Source organism: Arachis hypogaea, chromosome 19 (genome assembly GCF_003086295.3).
Source record: "Arachis hypogaea cultivar Tifrunner chromosome 19, arahy.Tifrunner.gnm2.J5K5, whole genome shotgun sequence".
Classification (NCBI taxonomy): Eukaryota; Viridiplantae; Streptophyta; class Magnoliopsida; order Fabales; family Fabaceae; genus Arachis; species Arachis hypogaea.
In genome coordinates this window covers 90,924,935-90,941,567 of record NC_092054.1, presented here as the reverse complement: position 1 = coordinate 90,941,567, position 16,633 = coordinate 90,924,935, and the positions used below count along the sequence as shown (strand labels likewise).

The 16,633-nt window shown below is 40.9% G+C and overlaps 1 non-coding gene across 1 annotated transcript; it reads left to right on the top strand.

The window, feature by feature from the left end:
• The first annotated feature begins 16,323 nt into the window (after positions 1-16,323).
• LOC112781129 (small nucleolar RNA R71) lies at positions 16,324-16,427 on the top strand. Its single transcript, XR_003191923.1, has one exon. It is a non-coding gene; the product is annotated as a small nucleolar RNA R71 (small nucleolar RNA).
• The last annotated feature ends 206 nt before the right edge of the window (positions 16,428-16,633 follow it).

Sequence of the window (16,633 nt, the reverse complement as noted above, 5' to 3'; positions counted from 1 at the left end):
CATATCAGCAAACCACATTCTTCTGGTTTAGACGTTGGCGCCAACGTTAGGGGTCTAACTTTGACCCTAACGTTGGCCTTGCTTGGTGTGATTGGTGCCAACGTTAGCCTCCACGTTAGGGGGCTAACGTTGGCGCAAACGTTGCCTACTCCCCCATTGTGATTTAAGTGCCAACGTTAGCCTCCAAGTTAGGGGGCTAACGTTGGCGCAAACGTTGGTAGCCCAGGGAGAAACTCTCAAGTTCCAACGTTAGCCTCCAAGTTAGGGGGCTAACGTTGGAGCTAACGTTGGCTACTTCCAAAGAGTGATTCATATGCCCAACGTTAGCCTCCAAGTTAGGGGGCTAACGTTGGGGCTAACTTCATGCAACCCGTTTCAATTTTCACTTATTCCATTGTCCTCTCTTCACTCCTAGCCATTCCTCTTTGCTTCAACCTTTCTCCAAGCCTTCTTCACCTATCATTGATCAACCAAACTAATCAAAGTTTTGCTCAAAATCATGAGGTATTCAATCTTCCACAATATGCAACAAATATAGTTCAAAACCTCATGAAATGGCATGAATTCACATATGGTTGGTTCAATCAAGGGAAACATGAAAATCTACTCAATTAGCTTGCTTGTAGCTTAAGAAAGTGCATAATTCTAATGAAAACAAAAGAAAAAGACTAGCTAAAATGGGCTAGGATGACTTGTCATCACAACACCAAACTTAAAGCTTGCTTGTCCCCAAGCAAGAAATGAATTTATTAAGAAGAAAGAATGAAATGGAAGAGGAAGTTCATGCTAGCAAAGTGTTATTGATAGTTCATGGGGTTTTATGTGGATATGCAAATGCTCACTTCTTATTGACTCCTAGGCCTAGAAAGTTTCCTTCAAGTTTCAAGTGACATACTGCTATGACCTCTCATTATTCCTTTATCCTTGGCTATTACTTTATTCAAAAGCTTTATTTGAGTGTCATGTGTAGCAAGTTCATTTTCTTTTTATACTTGACACATTATTCACCATAGACACTTGGCTCACATTCCTTCTTAAAACATTGATGCCCAGCACCTCTTTGGGCTACTAAATGCTTTGTAGTTAGGTTGCTCTTGATAGTGGATTTTCAGCTGATGATCCCGGGTTAGTTAACCCAAGTCACCAAGTGTTGAGGCACTCCTAAGAGCTTACTAATCCAAGCAGATCCTAGTACAAAAACATCACAGGCATATATTTCAGAGTTCAAGCTATTGGTGTCCAGCTTTATTTCTTTTTGTTTTTCTTTTGTTTTGCCACCTTTTAGCTTTCTTTGTTCTTTCTTTCTTTTTTTTTGTTTTTCTTTCTAACCAAGGAATTTTATTCAATTGAGATTCATAGACAATAGGCCACTCTCTACTTAGAAGGAGATATCTTAGCTCTTTATTCACTAAAGTGAGTTATAATGCAATCACACACACCACCACTTACTTTTATTCCACTTCTAACTAACAGAGACCATTTCACTTCACATTCAAACTGTTCTTTTATTAAATTTAAAGATGCAGGGGACAACACATACTTCTTGTTAAGTGAAAATGAACACACAAGCCAACACATGAACTAGCTTACTTATTTTGAAATAACCAACACAATGCAAAGACTTTTAAATGACTACAAAAAAAAAAAAAAAAATTTCAAAAACAGATTGGAACAGATAGAATGCATGTTGTGATGATCAAGGAGCAAATCCACCTTTTATTTGTCATGCCTTTTCTTTCTCCTTTCATATACTTGGCTGCTAGTGTTCCCACCATCTTTGTTTGGTGGTTCTTGATCTTGCCAAAAGCCAGCCTTGTTCATAGCCTCCTCCACTCTATCTTCAAGTCTCATAGCCCTGTTCACTTCCATCTCACTTCTCATTTTGAAAAATTCATCAAAAGTTGGGAATGCCGGATCCATGTGATGCAAATGTTCTCCAATATAGTTTAGTTTGATTTGGCTATTGACATTGTAATCGGCTTGCACTTCATACCTTGCTTCTTGGAGTGTTGTGAACTCCTTGAAGGCCTTCAAACTTTCAGCTTGCATTTGTTCCAACTTCCCAAAAGATTCATGAGATTGAAAGGCATGTTCTTCTTGCATCGCAAGAAATCTTGACTCGAATTCATTTTGTTTGTTGATTATTCTCAGCTCTCTTTCTTCTTGTGCTTGTTGGTTTTGCATGTACAGAGAATGATATTCCTCTTGCCTTGCTTGGATTCTTGTGTATTGCTGAGATAACCTCCCTATTGCTTCTTGCATTTGAGTCATGTCCATATTGCCTTGTGAGAAAAAGTGTGGCTGTTCCTCCTCCTCTTGTGGCTCTTCTTCCATGTGGGGCTCATCTACTTCCATTTGCTCTTCTCTTTCCCTTCCTCCATGTGGCCTTCGGCCTTGGTGTGCTTCAAGGGGCATCGTCATTCGTTCAATAGTTATGGGCATGCCTTGGCTTAGCCACATTGGATTCTCCTCTTCCAATGGAACTTTGGCCTTTGCACACAACTTCCAAATGGTGCTTGGATAGTACAACCAAGATCCGGCCGAATTTTTTTCAGCTATCTTTAGGATGTCTCTTGCAAGGATCTCATGAACTCTTATCTCTCCACCCACCATGATACAATGCAGCATTAAGGCTCTCTCCCTGTTAACTTCTGAGGTGTTCACTGTCCCCAGAATTGACCTTTTCATCAACTCATACCATCCTTTTGCCTCCGGAATGAGGTTACATCTCTTCAAGAACTTGTATCTGTTCTTGTCATCTCCCTCCCATCTTGAGTTCTCAAAACAAATGTCTCTTGCAATCTCTTCATAATTTTGATCCTCAGTCAATCTTTGTTGGTATCCCGGTTCATCAAAGCGCACTGACTTTAGTTTCAAAACTTTCTTGATTGCATCTGGGCCAAAGTCTACTTCCACCCCACGCACATAGCTCTTGTACGTTGGGGGTTCACGCATGTCAATCCTTGGGGCATTTGCATAAAACTCTCTTATAATATTGGCATTAATTCGAGAGATTGGTGATGTAAGTTCCTCCCATCTCCTCTTCCGGATCTTGTTCTTTATTTCTTGACACCCATCATCCGGCAACATGAATGGAATCTCAGGATAAATTTTTTCTCGTTCATCCATTGAATTTGCATTTGATGAGACCAAGACTTGAACTTCCATTGGTCATACTCATGTGTTTCTTCCTCTACTATTGGATCTTTTCCTTTTCGTCGTTTGGTTCTTGAGGAGGATGCCATAATCACTTGGTTGGTTGAGAGGGAATGTGGAGAGTGTTGGAGAGTTTGATGTGTGGTTGGAGGAAAAAAAGAGGTTCGGACTGAACTTGCTAGGGAATTATGAAGAGAAGATTGAGTGTTTGGAGTTTAAAGTAAAAGAAAAGGTTGCACAAGACTTGTAATGTTGAGGAGTGATTCGGTCATGTGCATGGCTTGAAGGTGGTATGCTTTTATATGAGAAATAGAGGGCTAGGATGCAATTAAGCACCATGGGGATCAAGGGTGTGCATGTATGGATGAATGAAGACAAAATTTGCTCCTTCCCTAGCCTTTGCCGTGATCATTTTCAATGAGGGGCAGATTTCTTCCTTGAAGCATGTGATATGATTTTGTCCTTATGCTAAGCTTTCTTTTGTCTTGTCCTTCTTTTCATTGAAGATTCTTTGACCTCCTAGTCATCACAACAAGACACATGCATTAGTCTTATCCCACCGTAGCAATATTATTCTTTTTAGTTAAAAATATGTGAACTATCAATTCTTATCTCATGTGAGCCGTGACACTTCCTTTGGGGGACACCAAACTTGATGTTTGGTAATATATAAGGAAAATGAGTTTCTTCCTCCAATTAGTGAAGTTTAAATGTTCATAAGAATTGTTTTCATCATACTTTTCTTTTTCTCTCTTTTTTTTTTTTTTTTTTTTTTTTCATGAAGGATTAATTGTATCCTTGAATTGGTGCATCAAGGTTTGATGAACACCAAACTTGCTTCTTGTCAAAGGGTTCATCACAATTAATACCTTCATTAAAAGAAAATTCTATTTATAAGGTTTTGAAAAAAATGACAAATGTATGATTATTGATGCATGAATTTCAGATTCTCATGAAGCTATGTGGACACCAAACTTAGTGTTCGGCCATATGCTCTATCAAAACATTTTAAGCATGTAAAACAAAATTCTTTATGATATTGGTTAAGTGTGCTTAAAGATATATCAACTTAGCATATGTTTCAAAATAGTGCATGCAATAAGTGGACATGTTCATGAAAAGAGAAAAGAATTCATGCATCAGGTGACCATAGTTTATTGAATGTAAAATGACAAGAATCTTAAAGCATGGGTTGCCTCCCATGGAGCGCTCTTTTATTGTCACTAGCTTGACATTGAAGCTTTCTTTTATGGTGGTTGATGACTGTAGTGCCTCAACTTGTCCCCTCTGATCGTGAGCTTCTTCTTTGTTCCTTGGTGCTCTATCTCAGCATGTTCTAGTGATAATATTTTGCTCACAGTGTAGTAATCGTTAGTCTGTTGGTCTGTTCCCAGTTGTTGATAGACTAACTGCACTTTGTCACCTTTGAAGAGCCCTTCTGTTGGGATTTTTTTGTTCTTCCACCCCTTTTTGATTCTGTTTTTGTTTTTCTTCCTTCCTTTTGTTAATTCTTCTTCTTTGAAAACAGGCTCCCTTTTGAAATTCCTTTTCTTAGTTGCCAATACTACAATGTTCCCTTGAGCTTCTTCATTACTTTGCACAGTCTCTTTCTCTTTTTGGCCTGCTGTATCGTCTATCTCTTGCTTGGGAGGGCAGTTGTTGTTTGTCTTGTTGATTTCCTCCCTCCACTGCAGATTCTCCTTGTCTGTTTCTGTACCATCCTTCTTTTCATTACTGTTCGGTGTTTCTGGTAGTACACTCAGAGTGATACTTTCATTATGCATCCTGAGGGTTAATTCTCCTTGCTCTATGTCTATGATGGCCCTAGCAGTGGCTAAAAACGGTCTTCCCAGTATAATGGAATCGCCCTCATCCTGATTCGAATCCAGGATCACAAAATCTGCTGGGAAGATGAATCTGTCTACTTTGACTAGAAGGTTCTCAATTATACCACTGGGGCATATCACTGATTTGTCCACCAATTCTAGAGACATCTGTACCGGTTTTACCTCTTTTATGCCTAACTTTTTCACTAGAGAAGCAGGCATCAGATTGATACTAGCTCCCAAGTCACACATCGCCTTCTTGATAGTCATACTGCCAATGGCGCAGGGTAGAAAGAAACTCCCAGGGTCCTCAAGTTTGGGAGGAAGTCCCTTCTGGATTAGTGCTCTGCATTCCTCAGTGAGCAGTACAGTTTCATTAACTTGCCAACTCCTCTTCTTGTTGATAAGTTCCTTCAAGAACTTTGCGTACAGGGGCATTTGCTCAAGTGCTTCAGTTAAGGGAATATTGATTTCTAACTTCTTGAAGATTTCAAGAAATTTTGGGAAGTGTTGGTCCTTAGTTTCCTTGTTAAACCTTTGAGGATATGGCAAGGGAGGAGTGAAGTTATTTCCCTGCCTTTGGTCCTCAGTTGGCTCTTCAATTACTTCCTTTCCCTTTCTTGATTTTTGTGGCTGATCTTCTTTTTCTTGAGCTTGATCCAGAGTTGGCTTGCTTGCTGCCTCCTTCTTGTCATTGACTTTCTCTTCTTCAGCTTGTTTCTTGTCACTTTCCTTTGGCTTCTTGGTTGCTTCTTCATTTTTCACCAAGACTTTTCCACTCCTCAATTGTATTGCCTTGCATTCTTCCTTAGGATTTGGGATTGTGTCACTTGGCAGTGAGCTTGAAGATTTCTCAACAGAAATCTGTTTGGAGATTTGCCCAATTTGCCTCTCTAGGCTCTTCATGGAGGCTTCATGGTTCTTGGTTGTCATTTCTTGGTGTTTCCACATTTTGTCTATCAAGGTTTCCAAGTTGGTGAGTCTGTGAGATTCAGGTGATGCTTGTGGTGGGTTGTGAAATGTGGATGGTGGATGGTAGGCATTTTGGTTGGTGGGTTGGTTATTAGATTGGTAATGGTTGGGGTTGGAGTAGTTGTTTTGAGGTTTTCTGTAGGGGTTTTGGTTGGTTTGCTGCTGGTTGTGGTTTTGGTTGTTTCTTAAAGTGTTTTGGTTTGAGTTTCTCTGCCATGGTTGTTGATTTTGGTTGTGATTGTCTCCCCACCTAAGGTTTGGGTGGTTCTTCCAAGAAGGGTTGTAAGTGTCACCATATACTTCATTTGGCCCAGAATTTTGGTTGTGCATGTACTGGACTTGTTCTTGTTGTTGCTCCTCTTGAGTCTCTTCACTCTGACCCCATGTGGTTGATGGCTGGCTAGTGTTGACTGCTGCAACTTGGAGACGGTCAATCCTCTTAGCCATTTGCTCAAATTGTTGTTGAAATTGCTGCTGCATCATCTTGTTTTGAGCTAGGATTGAATCCACTCCGTCTAGTTCCATTACTCCTCTTCTTTGTGATGGTTGGCGGCTTCTTTGATGAGCAAAGAAATATTGATTGTTGGCCACCATGTCCACAAGATTCTGAGCTTCCTCAGCAGTTTTCATTAGTTGTAGTGAACCTCCAGCAGAATGATCTAATGCCTCCTGAGATTTCAATGTCAGGCCTTCATAGAAATTTTGCAGCACATCCCATTCATTGAACATCTCTGGAGGGCACTTTCTGATTAAGGCTTTGTACCTCTCCCATGCTTCATACAAGGATTCAGCATCTAATTGTGTGAATGTCTGCACCTCAGTTTTCAGCCTGATGACTCTCTGGGGTGGATAGAATTTGGCTAGAAATTTAGCCACCAAGTCATCCCAACTAGTGATACTTGCTTGGGGAAAAGTTTCAAGCCATTGTGCAGCCTTATCCCTTAATGAGAACGGGAACAGCAGAAGCTTGTAAGTCTCAGGATTCACACCATTGGATTTGACAGTGTCACAGATCCTCAAGAAGGTAGATAGATGTTGATTTGGATCCTCCAATGGTCCTCCTCCAAATGAGCAGTTATTCTGGACCAATGTGATGAGTTGTGGCTTCAGTTCAAAGTTATTTGCATTGACATTAGGGGTGAGAATGCTGCTTCCACAATGTCTAGCATTTGCAAAAGTATAGGAAGCCAATACTCTCCTCTGTTGTGGTGGATTATTAACTCCTTCTCCTGGATTAGATGTATCTCCTTCCATCTCGTGGTATTCTTCCTCAGATTCTTCTTCTCCAACAATACTTTTCCCTCTTTCGGCTCTTCTTAACCTCCTGAGAGTTCTTTCGTCTTGTTCATGAAAATTGGGTATGGCTCTTTGTGTACCTGACATACAAGCAGATCATAAGAGCACACAAACCAGTGATACTTCAATCTACTGCTAGAATGAAGTTTTAGTTAGCTTAAGCAAAAATTCAAACAGTTAGTGGGTTAATCAAAGGTTAAAGAAAAATAAAGAAAAAGTGCTTGATCTAGATTACCACCTCACTTAATCATTGTCAATCTAATCAATCCCCGGCAACGGCGCCAAAAACTTGATGAGATATTTTGATGAGAAACGAATTTCTACCAAAACACCCAAAACTAACCGGCAAGTGTACCGGGTCGTATCAAGTAATAAAAACTCACGGAAGTGAGGTCGATCCCACAGGGATTGAAGGATTGAGCAATTTTAGTTTAGTGGTTGATTTAGTCAAGCGAATCAAGTGTTGGTTGGGTGATTTGTGATTTGCAGAATGTAAATTGCATGAAATTAAAGAGAGCGGGAAAATAAATTGCTGAAACTTAAAGGACAAGAAATTAAATGACAGAAACTTAAAGTGCAAGAAATGTAAATTGCAGAATCTTAAAGTGCAAGAAATGTAAATTGCTTGAAAAGTAAAGGGGATTGGGATGAGGATTTGCAGAATTTAAACAAGGGAAAACTAAATTGCATCAAACAGAAGAGGAAAAGGGAGTTGGGATTGAACCGGATCTTATAACAGCAAAGTAAATGAACAATGAAAGCATTAAACAGAGAATTGAAATGAGAATTTAGATCTCAGGACCCAGAGACTAGAAAACCAAGTCTAGATCTCAATGCCTTCCTAGATCCCACAAGAACAATAGCAAGGAAATTGTAAATTGCAAAGAAAAGAGATGAAGATCAAGTAACAGAAACAGAAATGCTAATTCAATTAACAGTAAAGGAAACAGAGAGATCCAAGATTGAGATTGAAACAGAATTTCTTCAATTCTCCAATCCAAGATCCAAGACAAAAGTCAAATGAAATTGAAAGCAATGAAAGCAAGAAATTAAAGTTCACTCAAGTTCAAAAGCTCTTCGAAAACTATTATGAAAATTCTAAAAGGAAAGCTCTAAAAGAAAACTCTCCAGCCAAAGCTCCCTAAACAAATTGAATTCTATCCTATTTATACACTTTCCAAAATGATCTTCAAGCCTTGAGTTGGGCCTTTGTTCTTGGTGGAATTGGGTTGAAAGAGGCCTTGGTTGATTGCTCTTGAAGATTGAAGAAGAACCGAAGTGAACCAATTGAACCGGAAATGGAGTTAGCCAACGTTGGTCTTCAACGTTAGGGTCAAAGTTAGGGGTCTAACTTTGACCCTAACTTTTCATATCAGCAAACCACATTCTTCTGGTTTAGACGTTGGCGCCAACGTTAGGGGTCTAACTTTGACCCTAACGTTGGCCTTGCTTGGTGTGATTGGTGCCAACGTTAGCCTCCACGTTAGGGGGCTAACGTTGGCGCAAACGTTGCCTACTCCCCCATTGTGATTTAAGTGCCAACGTTAGCCTCCAAGTTAGGGGGCTAACGTTGGCGCAAACGTTGGTAGCCCAGGGAGAAACTCTCAAGTTCCAACGTTAGCCTCCAAGTTAGGGGGCTAACGTTGGAGCTAACGTTGGCTACTTCCAAAGAGTGATTCATATGCCCAACGTTAGCCTCCAAGTTAGGGGGCTAACGTTGGGGCTAACTTCATGCAACCCGTTTCAATTTTCACTTATTCCATTGTCCTCTCTTCACTCCTAGCCATTCCTCTTTGCTTCAACCTTTCTCCAAGCCTTCTTCACCTATCATTGATCAACCAAACTAATCAAAGTTTTGCTCAAAATCATGAGGTATTCAATCTTCCACAATATGCAACAAATATAGTTCAAAACCTCATGAAATGGCATGAATTCACATATGGTTGGTTCAATCAAGGGAAACATGAAAATCTACTCAATTAGCTTGCTTGTAGCTTAAGAAAGTGCATAATTCTAATGAAAACAAAAGAAAAAGACTAGCTAAAATGGGCTAGGATGACTTGTCATCATGGATCTTGAGTTTGAAGCAGTTCTCTTCTTCATTTAGGCTTGGCTTTACTTGCAGAGAGAAAGTGTGAAGTGGGCAGAGATTTTAGCTCAGGATGTTAGGGTTGTTAACGTTTAGTGAAAATATGAGTTCGAGAACGTTAGTGACAATCAACTTTCTCACTAACGTTCCTAAATAAAAGCCACGTTAACCTCAACGTTAGTGGCACAAACGTTGCCACCAACGTTGCCTTTAGGTCCTTCGCACACGTTATTGGGACTTAACTTTCCCAATAACGTTGAAAAGCCCCCATTGCTCCTACGTTAGAGCCCACGTTAACTTAGTTAACGTGGCTCTTTAACGTGGGCTTGCCATCCTTCGAGAACGTTAGTGACGTTCAACATTGTCACTAACGTTCCAATGTGCCTCCATGTCCCACGTTAGAATCCACGTTAACTAGGTTAACGTGACTTATAACGTGGCCATGCTTAGTCATCCCCAACGTTAGTGACAATGTTGAGTGTCACTAACATTAGCTCATCATTCACTCATCCACGTTAGCTTCCACGTTAACTAAGTTAACGTGGCCCATACTGGCTTGTGTGGCTCTTTCCAACGTTAGTGACAATGTTGAGTGTCACTAACGTTGGCCATCACCTTATTCTCTCACGTTAGCCTCCACGTTAACTAAGTTAACGTGGAAGTTAACGTGGCTCCTTGGGGTTGTGTGGTTGCTTCCAACGTTAGTGACAATGTTGGGTGTCACTAACGTTGTCGACCACTCTTGCCTCTTCACGTTAGCTTCCACGTTAACCAAGTTAACGTGGGAGTTAACGTGGCATTGTGCACTTAGGCCAACGTTAGTGACAATGTTGAATGTCACTAACGTTTGCTTCCTTTCCCCCTTTTAACGTTAGAGGCCACGTTAACTAAGTTAACGTGGACTCTAACGTGGCCACTTGTGAGCATTGGCCAACGTTAGTGATAATGTTAAGTGTCACTAACATTGGCTCAAATTCCCTTCTTGACATTAGAGTTCACGTTAACTTAGTTAACGTGACTCTTAACGTGGGTAATGATGCCTTCGAGAGCGTCATTGGTAGTCACTTTTCTCATTAACTTTGCAAGTTACCTCCCATTCCTGGCTTCCTTTGGTCCTGAAATCAGGCAATAGAGTGCATCAAAGTTCTAGTCCAAGTCATGGGTAATGCAGAATACAATTTGTCACTAAACTCATGCAAAATCCTCATGAAATCATGTAAAATGCACAATGTATGCTTGAATCAAGGTGTAAGTGAATATCTACCCAAAACTAGCTTATTTCCTAAGAAAATGCATGAAACTATCCTAAAAACAGTAAAGAAAAGGTCAGTGAAACTGGCCAAAATGCCCTGGCATCACAACACCAAACTTAAAGCTTGCTTGTCCCTAAGCAAGTACTAGAACAAGAGAATGATGAATGGGATACCAAGAGAAATGAGTCATTCTTGTGGAAGTCATGTCCCTGTTTTTATGGTGGTTTCATGCATAGCAACTTAGGTTCATTCCTGGCTTTCAGACCTTTATCATATCTTAGAATACTCATTATGATTGCATCCCATGAAACTTTTATTTATTGATCCTTTTGTTGTTATTTCAGGGCTTATTTGTGTTCTTAGGCTAAGTGTTCTGTAAAGGGGAAACTCTTTAAAATAAGCTTTCAGCCAACACTCCCGAACCAGTTGGTTCAAGGTGCTAGGTGTTGAAGCACCCCTAAGGGCTTACTTGCTCAAGTCTCTCCCCCATACATGCACACCACAGGCATATAGTTTATTCTTTTTATTTTCTTGAGGCCTTAGTGTCCAGCACCTCTTTGGGTTACTAAATGTTCTGTGGTGAAGGTTACTCTTGATAGTGGACTTTCAGCTGATAATCCCAAGTTAGTTAACCCAAGTTACCAAGTGATAAGGCACCCCTAAGAGCTTATTCATCCAAGTAGATCCCTCACACAGGAACACCACAGACACATGCTTCAAGATTTAAAACCATTGGTGCCTAGCCTTATTGCTTAGTCTTTTGCTTTTATTCCTCAACTTTGATTGTTCTTTCCCTTTTTTCTTATTAGGATCTTCTTATTTAGCTAGTCTCATGGGGTGTGTCTCAAGCATGGTATTCATGACAGATAGTTGTCCTCCCACCTTGTGGTTGAACCAACTTAGCTAACTTATGATCACACCAAAAACTCATGAATGCACTTCCATATTATGAACTCCACTCTGGTCTTTTTAAAAACAACTCATTCTCTTTTCATTTGATTTAAAGGGACAAACATACAATTAAGTAAGGAGATGGTGTAGTAACATAAAGACTAGCACACAGAGACTTTCTTCAATACCAAAAACTTAAAAGACAGAATTGAAAAAGGTTTAAACATAACATGGAAGCAAGTTCTATTTCATACAAGATCTTCCTTATTTAAAACATAGAGAAAGATGGAACAAAGAAGGAACTCCACCACCTTTTACTCTTGTGGTCGTCCATGCTCTTTTCCTTGCTTGTCCTCCTTGTTTCCTCTTGCATTTCCTCGCATCCGTGCCAATCTTGCTTGCTTCCAATCCTCAAGTGCCTTTCTCACTGACTCATGACTCTCTTCCACCCTTTGTCTTTCCTCTCTTGCTAATTCATCCTTCATTTCTTCATATCGGGCTATTCCTGGATGTAATATTGGCAGCTATCCTACTAAGTAGCCGAGCCTGGCTTGAGTGTTTATGTGATGTCCTGTCTCGCTCATGTAAACTCCTTCTGCAAATGCCCTTTGCTCGTCCAATAGTTCTGCCTGTTCTATTTGTCTTCGATGCATCTCATGTATGTGTGCCCCTTGATGTGCTTGGATGTTGATTAGCCTCTGGATGGATTCTTGTTGCTCATTTTGCCTTTGTTCCATCCTGTTGACTGTTTCTCCCCATTGTTGTCCTTGACTTAGTTGCTGTTCCATCATTTGCCTTTGCCACTCACCTTGCTGAGTCATCCATCTTGAGAGTGCTTCCTCTTGCTGCCCCATCATCTGTAGTTGAAGCTCTTTCTGTGCTCCTTGGCTTTCCAAATATTGTCTAGACAAGCCATCAATGGCTTCCTGCAATTGGTGCATGTCCAAGGTCTGTTGTGCTTGCCCCTCTAAGACTTGTCCTTCCACTACTTGAGGGGCTGTCCTCTTCCTTTGCTTCCGTTGAGGCAGGGGGGATGCTGCAGCATTCATCCTTCGTACAGTTATTGGGATGCCTTCCTTTATCCACATGGGGTCCTCATCTTCAAAAACCACCCCAGCTTTCTTGCATATTCGGTAAATAGTGCTGGGGTAACCTAACGTTCCTCTTGAGTCGCTTTTCTCTGCCATCTTTCTAATGCCTTCAGCTATGAGTTCATGAACCTTGATTTCTTCTCCCTTCAGTATACAGTGCACCATCGTGGCTCTATTGACATTCACCTCTGAGTTGTTTGCAGCTGGGAGAATAGACCTTCTCACTAGCTCAAACCACCCCTTGGCTTCAGGAGTGAGATCTGTTCTCTTGATGAACTTTGGTTTCTTTCCCGCACCCCTTTCCCAGTCAACTCCGGGTACACAAATGTCTTGCAAAATGTGGTCATAATTGGGGTTGTCCAATCTTGAGTGATAACTTTCTTCTTCAAACTGTATAGACCGTAGCTTCAGTGCCCTCATGACACTCATGGGACCAAAATCCACCATCTTTCCTCTCACAAAGCTTGTATATGACTCGTCTTTCTTATCATATCGGACCGCATTTGCATAAAATTCTCTTATGAGATTTGCATTCACCTTAGTGACAGGGTCAGTGAGGAGCTCCCATCTTCTCTTCTCTACTTTCTCTGTGATTTCAGGACACTCAATTTTCTTCACTTGAAATCCCAGCTCGTAAATGATTTCCTTGTCAACCATCCACCCGTATTACAATGCATAATGCAAGCTTCTAAATCCCTTTTTGTCATACGGGTGCTGCTCCATGGGTTCCTTTCCCTTCCTTCTTTTAGAACTCGAAGACACTATGAATGATAGTTAATATGTGAAGGTGGTAAGGTTATGGAGACTTTTGGTTGTTTAGGGTTTTATTGCAATGAAGAGAGTGAGAGGGAAATGTTTGTAATGGAGTAAGGAGTGTCTTGTACCGAAATGAAGAGTTGTGAAGAGTGGGTGATGACCATGAAGGTGGGTACGGAACAAGGGTCATATATAGGGACGTTGTGAGAGAATGGAGGGTGTGGATTGATGGAGTGGTTACTTGATGGACGGTTGGGGTTATGCATGGACAAAAGACAAGGATCATCACTTTATGATGGAGATTGCTCGGTCTTTTAGGGGTCCCATTTTTCCAATGTTGCATGGCATCATTTTCCAATGTATTCCCTTTTTAGAACAAGTGTGTAGCCCCTCTTCATGAAGTGGCTGAACCTTTCTCATTAAATTGTCCAATCAATCTCCTTTAATGCTCCTTTCCTTTCCCTATAAAGATCAAATAAGAAAAGTAAGAAATATCAAAAAGATAATTTAGCCTTTACGGCTATGATTAATAAAGAAAAGAAGAGATTAGATTGTTTATTCATGAACTCCAACTAACTAACTAACTGTGTATCCTTATATGCATTTTGGTGGCACCATGGGGTGACACCAAACTTAATTTGAAGCACTGTGATGAAAAGTTCTGTTCAAAGCTCTAAGACTAGCATGTTCTCTATTGCATCCATGCTTTCTTGGTACACTTTGAACACCAAACTTGTTCTTCACTATATATACTACAATATAAGAACGTCACCATGTTTGGGTTGGAATTTATGAATATTGACTTATTTACTAGTAAAAGCTAATAAAACATGGGTTGCCTCCCATGAAGCGCTTCTTTAGCGTCACTAGCTTGACGTTTCTCCTTCATCAGGGAGGTTGATAATGCTTCAAGTCCTCCCCTCTTGCCTTGGACTTATATCCATTGGTTGTATCAATGATCTCCACATATTCCAAGGACAGGACTCTGTTAATAGTGAACCTTAGGTAACTGAGATGGTACAGTGGGGAGATTAGGGGGGATATCTGGGAAGTAAGCTGAGATCACTTTATCTCCTGGAGAGAAGTCTTCCGTAGGGATCTTCTTGTTCCTCCACCCCCTTGGTACTTTCTTCTTTGTCCCTTTTGATGTTGCCTTACTCTTTGTGGCTTCTTCTTCTAAGAAAATTTTTTTGTTGTCTTCACATGTTTCTGGTGGTTTAGGTTCCTCCAGCGTATCCTTGAGCTGTGACAGCTGCTTATTTCCTTGTTCATCAACCAAGGGCTTTCCCAGTTGGGCTGGTTGTGCTTCAATGTTTGCTTCCTCTGTCAGCATCTCGTTACGATCTGTGCTTGGTTCTTTATTTTCTTGGTCAGTTTCTTGGGAGAGTTTGAAGACATTGAAGCTGAGTTGTTCATCATGGATCCTCAATATTAGCTCCCCTCGCTCCACATCTATGAGTGCTCTGGTTGTAGCTAGGAATGGTCTTCCCAATATGATTGGGTGAGTGTAACTCTCTTCCATGTCCAAGATGACAAAGTCTGTTGGGAGGTAGTATTTCCTAACCTTTAACAACACATTTTCCACCACCCCTATTGCTTGTTTTTGAGTTTTGTCAGCCAGCCTGATGACCACATCTGTGGACAATATCTCATTGATCTGCAGTCTCTTCACCAGGGCTAAGGGCATTAAGTTGATGCTTGCTCCCAAATCGCAGAGTGCTCTATCAAACATTGTTTCTCCTATGGCACAGGGGACATGAAAACTCCCTGGATCTTTTCTTTTCGTAGGCAACTGTGGTTGAATGAGGGCACTGCACCCCTTGTTCATCACTATAGTCTGGCCTCCCTTGAGTGAGCTTTTCCTAGGAAGCAGCTCCTTTATATACTTGATATATGCAGGCATTTGTTGGATAGTCTTGATGAATGGTATGTTCACATGCAAAGATGCAAACAAGTCATGAAATCTTGAGTATATTCTCTTCTCCACAGCACCATTGAGCAGTTGGGGAAAAGGTGCATAGAGTCTCAGCAGCTCCTGTTTTGATATTTCTGGTTCTTGGTATTCTTTTTCCTCCTTCTCTGTTGAGGTATCTTCAGGTTGTTCTGACAGCTTGCTTGGCTTGTCCTCAGTCTCCTTATCACTTATAGTGACCATCTTGCAATCTTCCCATCTTACTTTCTTTGTTTCACCTCTCGGATTCTTCTCTGTGTCACTTAGGAATCCATCTGTGGGTTTGGGAATTTGCTCAGAGAGATATCCTACTTGAGATTCCAACCTCTTGATTGTGTCTCCCTGGTTCTTGAAACTGGCTCGCACTTCCTCCTTGAACACCTTGTTGTCTTGGATATCCTTGCATATTCCCTCAAGTAGATTTTCAATCCTTGAGATTCTTTCATCAAATGATGATAGGTCAGGTTGAGGAGGGTTGTTCTGGCCTTGATATGAATGTGGAGAGGTGTTGTTATTGGGATGTTGATATGGTCTAGATGTGAAATTGTTTGGATTTGGGCGTCTTTGATCAAGGCTTTGGTCCTGTTGATTTCCCCACCCAAAGTTTGGGTGATTCCTCTATCCAGGGTTGTAATTCTTGGAGTAAGGATCATGGTTCTGCCTAGGTGAATTCCCAATGTAGTTGGCTTGCTCCTGACTACCCTATGCTTCTTCATTCACTCCTTCTTGGGTTGTTGATGAAGTGGAGATTGCTGCTACTTGGTTCCTCTCCATCTTCTTGGTGAGGTCAGCCAGCTACTGGGTAATGAGCTTGTTTTGGGCCAACAGAGCATCTACATTGTTTAGCTCCATTACTCCTCTTGTGTTCCCTCTTTTGGAAGCATAGAAGTAGTCGTTCTCTGCTACTGTTTCAATGACATCTATAGCCTCCTCAATGGTTTTCTTCTTGTTCAAAGATCCTTCGGATGAATGGTCTACGGCCTTCTTTGACTCATAAGAGAGCCCTTCATAGAAAATGTGCAGCTGCACCCATTCGTTGAACATGTCAGGTGGACACCTCCTTGTCAGGTCTTTAAACCTCTCCCATGCTTCATATAGAGTCTCACTATCTTGTTGCCTGAAGGTTTAGACCTCAGCTCTCAGCCTATTGATTCTTTGAGGAGGGTAAAATCTTGCTAAGAATTTGTTCACCACGTCTTCCCATGTTGTCAAACTTTCCCTTGGGAAAGATTTTAGCCACTTGGCTGCCTTATCCCTGAGTGAGAATGGAAATAAAAGCAGTCTATAGGCATCCGGATGAACACCATTAGACTTCACTGTGTCACATATTCTCAGGAAGGTGGTTAAATGTT